This window comes from Patella vulgata, chromosome 4, assembly GCF_932274485.2.
Source record: "Patella vulgata chromosome 4, xgPatVulg1.2, whole genome shotgun sequence".
NCBI lineage: Eukaryota > Metazoa > Mollusca > Gastropoda > Patellidae > Patella > Patella vulgata.
In genome coordinates, this window is record NC_065882.2 from 50,957,962 (window position 1) to 50,963,961 (window position 6,000).

Below are 6,000 nucleotides of genomic sequence, written 5' to 3' on the forward strand. Positions count from 1 at the left end.
TTTAACAACTATATATAAAGGGGGTATTATATATATCATAAATATTAAGTATACCAATTCAAACCTTTTATTTTATTTGCAATCAATGGCAGTCTTGTCTAAATTTATGTCTATGACGGCGGGTTGGATGGGTCTGTCATTGAATCAACTGGCATGGTTTCGATTCCCCAGTTGTAACGTCTGTCATTGAATCAACTGGCATGGTTTCGATTCCCCAGTTGTAACGTGGCAAGGAGTAGGGTCGCCTGTCCAACCTCATGGGTTTTCTCTGGGTCCCCCGGTTTCCTCCCACTACTAAAGACCCCTACGCGCAAGCGAATTATTGGAATAAAATTGAACGATGTTTTAGTCCCAAAATGACCTAGTTTGTGTTGAGTGGACGTTAAACTCCATTTCTCTCTCTCACTATGTCTATGACCTTCGAACTTCGGTAAATAAACCAACTTGCTATCGGTGTCTATAAATAAAAAACATGCAAAAACATTATATAGAACACACGTCATTTGTATGATCGTGTGCTATTATTGCATTAGGTATTTCTATTGGGATAGCTGTGATCAGTTGCCAGGAAACCCATTGTTCATTCAATATAAACTATAATAAAGTGTGTTGTGTATGATTTGTGCATAGTCATAGAATAGCTGAAAACCTTTGAGACTCTGAATAATGAAACCAGTTTTGCCAAGAGAGATTTACAAAGGCCAAAACTTTTAATGCCCATTTGAATGATGAAATTTACAAATAACGACGAACACGTACTTTCCGCTTTTTAAAGGAGCTAAATCGCTATTCCCTGACACCTAGAAATGGACACAAATGTATTGTGAATGTATATAAACTGATTTACATTCAGTGATTTCTGTAATTTCTAATCAGTTATGTTCGGCGAAATACGCGAATAGTCCAAATTGAAAGGGTGTTCCAGTCTACACCGATAGCATCTCCATTGTTTAGCCTCGAAAACATTTTAAAATTTTCATTTTGTTTTAAATATTGGATATCAGAAGCCATTCATTTCACGGTTAAGATAACAACATCAATGTTGATTTAAACTGACCAATAAGACGTGGTTGCAATGTCGAAGACTGGATGATACGGAGTTGTTCAGTGGTTTTCCGAATTATAATGCTACTGGTTCTATAGTATCTATAGTAATACATGGTTGCATCTCGATTCTTTATTCTGATATCGTTTACAGTTGTTTGTGATAAAGAAAAGGTAAGTGGGTGGGGGTAATTATTAAAAATTAAATACACACCAAAAATGTTAGAATAATTAACATGTACTATTCAAATGCTAAATTTGTTCAAACACGTTTTCTACTGACGCTTTTCAGTGCACGGAGAGAGAGAGAGAGAGAGAGAGGGGGGGGGATCCACATGGCGCAAACTACATGTAGGTAATTTCAGGACTATTTCAATATTTCGTTTAGTGGGAGGAAATCAGACGAGGTTGGGCAAGCGATCCTTATCACGTACAGCCATGGTATCGAAACTACAACACTTGACTCAATGCCAGATCTTACGATCACTCGCCACCCCTATTCATTTCATGGAAAACTATGTTCCTATGAGATGTATTTAGGAGTCGGAATATTGAGGAATGTATTTACTGACGGTTATAAACCAGGATTCAAAGGTTTTTGTCTATGAATTACCAGTATACTCATTAATCTAAAAAAAATGATATCATCGTTTGCCTGAATTTTGGTAGAATTTGGGGTTTTGGACTAAGGAAGAATAATAGCATGTTTATAAAGCGCCGAATCAACAAAACATGCCCATAGCGTATAAATTTGGAAATTTATAACGAAGGGCTGTTTGAATTTATATACACATCTATCCATGTAAAGCCCCCAATGCAATACAACAATAACATGTAAGAATAAACCTGAAACCGATTTCACATTTACACTGTCTGTTTGTTGTAATTAACTTATACCAAATGTAAGACATTGCCAATTGGGAAAATTCTAAGAATACAGGCTTACAAACTAATCATTTTCAAAGAACAGCTATGTAAACTAGCTTTGATATAAGAAGCGGGTTAAATAGGGCTACATGGTTTGGTGGTTTGATGAGATAACTAGTTTCTCGTATATTTTTGATAAGAACGTTGCAAACAGACGTATATTGTTTTTGCGATAACAATAGTTTACCCCCAGTCCGTACGTTGCAGATCATTAGGATCTTGGTCTCTCCATTAGCAAGTTCGAATCTTGACAGGGATTTTCAAGCATGCCTCTCAGCGTTGCGCTGTTGAACTAAAAAGGAAAGCTTTCTTACTAGAAACGTGTGCATGTTGAGTGTACGTAAAACAATTGAAATCCGAAGAAAAGCGGGTGAAAATGCCATAGTCTGGGCAAAATATTCTCCTCCTTAAAACTGCAGCAAACGCGACCACAGTAAAACAAAATATATGTTAGTCTCAAAACGTCAAATTATCATATCGACTAGGCGTTAAAACCCATCCCTCTCTCATTTTCCCCCACTCTTTGTTAGATTTTTGATCATCGTTTTATTTGTTTTCAATGTAATACCCTATGTTGATTACATTGCTAATTATACACATTAGCTTAAGATTATGGTAAGTGATGCAGAACCAATAACAGAATACAATTCGTTGATGCTTTAGATAAAATAAACATGGATGCTGCCGAACCTCCGCTATGTACATAGTATTATGAAGTCGTATCAAGTGTTCCACAAAGGGTGTACACAGACTGACGCGTGTACGACACACTTCATACGGTTCTTTCTGGTTTATGCCCTCTTAAAGATGAACGAAAACGACATGCATAGTATGGTTCTGTCTGTCTTAATATTCTCCGATAAATTACCTCAATAAAAACTCTGCGGGTAATGATGATTAATGACATAATTACAAAGCTAACAAACCAAATTATGGACGCATTATAAATTGCAATAAGTCTATCGTGGAGGATATCGTACCAGAGGCGCGGGGGAGGGAGGCATTTTGTCGAATTTGATTAGTTGATATTGTTTAATATAATATAATTTAATATAATTGCAGTTAATTCGCCTTCAAATAATGACAAATCTAAGACGCCGTCTTTTGTAATTGTCTTCTTCTAAAAAAAACCATGAAGGATTTCAATAAAACATGGTTAGTTGGTTGTTTGCATGTTACTGATTCGAATTTATTTAAATGGACTTGTTTGAATTCATATGCCAAACGAATTATCCTTAGATGAAAAAGGTGCACGTTGATTTAAAGTGGGGTGACCAAGAACAGATACATTGTCTTGGAAGTCACTTCAAGCGGACAAACGTGTTTGATATTTTGGACGTATTCTTAGCTCTATGAAATTCAATCACATATTTAGGTATATTATCTGTTCAAATGATGTTGCTCGACATTGAGCATTTCGTAGAACTGTTTTAATGCTGCAGTAAACAATTGTATAATGCTATTAATCTATAGTTTCATATTTCTGTAAAACATGCATACAATATCCAATGAGCTATTGCTATTATCAAAAGCTCGGTTGTTTGTTGTTCACAAAATGTCATTTTAATTTACAACAAGGAAATTATATCATAGTTTTATGACACTATTCTAAGAGGTTTTTGCCAATAACTCTTGACATACGGTACCACGCGTTGGTGGAATACATGATGTTTTTGTAGGGAATTGAGCGTAAATCGTAATTGATTCTTGTTCGAGACTTGCTATATAGAAAATAAACCTGTTAATCTGTCAACACCTGGAAATGTTGCGAACATTAATCTACACCTGTATTCTTCTAACAAGTATAAGTGCTAAAAAGTTAATTGTCTTTCATACTAGCTGGTAACTTTAAAATACAGACGTAAAATTGTTCCGCGAAGTAAATTTCTTGGATGCAAACAATTCGACAGTACATTCCTTCTGTTCTTGGGTTACATTCTCATCATAAACAGGGTCTTCAGGTGCAGTAATTGACTTTAAAACCGAGGTCACGTCTTACGGTCACGCACGTAATTGAACGTAGTTCACCGTAGTGCCACTATGGTCAACTAGGTTGAAGTAAGGTTATGTCGGTTCCTGCTTTACCCTACGTCACGTTAGTTGACTCTAGTTGACAGTACGGAACAGTAATGTGAACGTACTTCAAACGTAATTTAACCCTATTAGTTGTCTCTAGTTGACTCTAGTTGACCATAGTGTTAAGCGTGGTGCCATCTACGACCAACTACGGTCAACAACGGTAAACACTACAGTCTAGTAGGATCAATTACGGTGAACTAGGGCGAACTAGGGTCAAGTACCTCCAAACTACGGCCACAGTAGAGTCTTGGCATCGAAGATCACTGGACAGATATTTTGAACATGTTGATAATATGTCAAATCATGGGTTTCTTCAAGTTTAAACTATGTTGTACTGCGGATAACTACGTCTACCAACGTGTAACTTAGGTCTACTGCGGTCAGCTACATGCGTGACCGTACGATGTGTTCGCGGCTTAACTCTTCACCACCTCCTCTCGAATGAGAATACTGGTTACAACCGTTTCGCCACGATGGTTGGTAGGAGTATAGTAACGGATGTCATACACTTCTAATTTAAAACTTTTCACGTAGCGAACAATTGGTTCCGAATATGAATGGCGTATTCTTTATTTAAAATTCCATCTTTAGTTTGATTCTTCACTACACGAGATTTAACATAATTAACATAGATCACGCGTTTGCAGTGACTGTTTACAGTATACCAGTAAGAAAATGGTACAATAATAAACTCGCCAGATAGTAAATAGAGCTGAAAACCGAAAAACTTCTCATTATAAAACAGCTACTCGAATTAGTTTAAAGATTTGCCGAAATTTTCATCGTTGTGATTCATATTTGAGCTGATGGCGGGGGTTGATTATTTGAATGCCGGTTAGTGCCATTCATTTGTATGATCTAAATTGATATCAGATATAGAAGGTGTCCATATTGATTTTATTTTTTATGAGATCATTAGTTTACACCCTCTGGTAACTAGACTAATCTGGAGACTCTGTGATCACTAGCCCACTTCTTATTCGTTTACATAGGATTCTTCTTTGATGGAGTATAAACCACCAAAACATTGTAAATATTTACCATTGAATTTATAACATCGTCTTACATCGTGTAATGAAATTCGTTATACATGGGTTTTCCCACACGTAACGAGACTATTTCTTTTAAACTCGCATGACTACCTGTTAAGCGCATATCTTCGTTAACATTAGCGGCCTTTTAATCATTCAAAAGTTTGGATATTATTTAAAAATATCCACATGCTGTCAGTGTATGTCTTTGGTATCTTGAACTGTCAAAGCTGGTTCAGCTGACTTACCTATTGATATAGATAACGAAACTGGCCCATGGAGGCTGTCTCTCTGTTATATGAAACAGGTGGTATTTGTTAAGCTACCCATGCGGCCATGCCACACCTATGATTTCGGCCTGCTATGAAGTTCAAAGTTTGGATAGGACGGGGAAACAATTCTTTAACGAAAACTGCACACCGGTGTTTAAAGGTGTCATAATGCCATCAAAGATAATAATAATATGTCTATCAAAGTAGACGCCTCAAAGAGATAGATATATTATATAGTATTATAACGCATAGCGCATAAATTTTAAAGGCGAATAAAACATTCATTATACGAGAGCTAAATTTTCCAAATGCAGGGCGTTTATCTGGAATTATTATTTAGGCATTTATTCACACGGCAAGCTCATAACCAACTCTCTAGAATTATCATAATGCCACCATAGATAATAACAATGTCTACCACAAAAGACACCTCAACGAGATAGATAGATATAGTATTATAACGCATAGCGCATACATTTTAAAGGCGTATTAAACACGTATTATACGAGAACTAAATTTTCCCATTGCAGGGCGTTCATCTGGAATTATTATTTAGGCATTTATTCACACGGCAAGCTCATAACCAACTCTCTAGAATCTCGGATGGCTGAGATGTTTTTGGATTAGACAATGCCTGCCATGTCTGC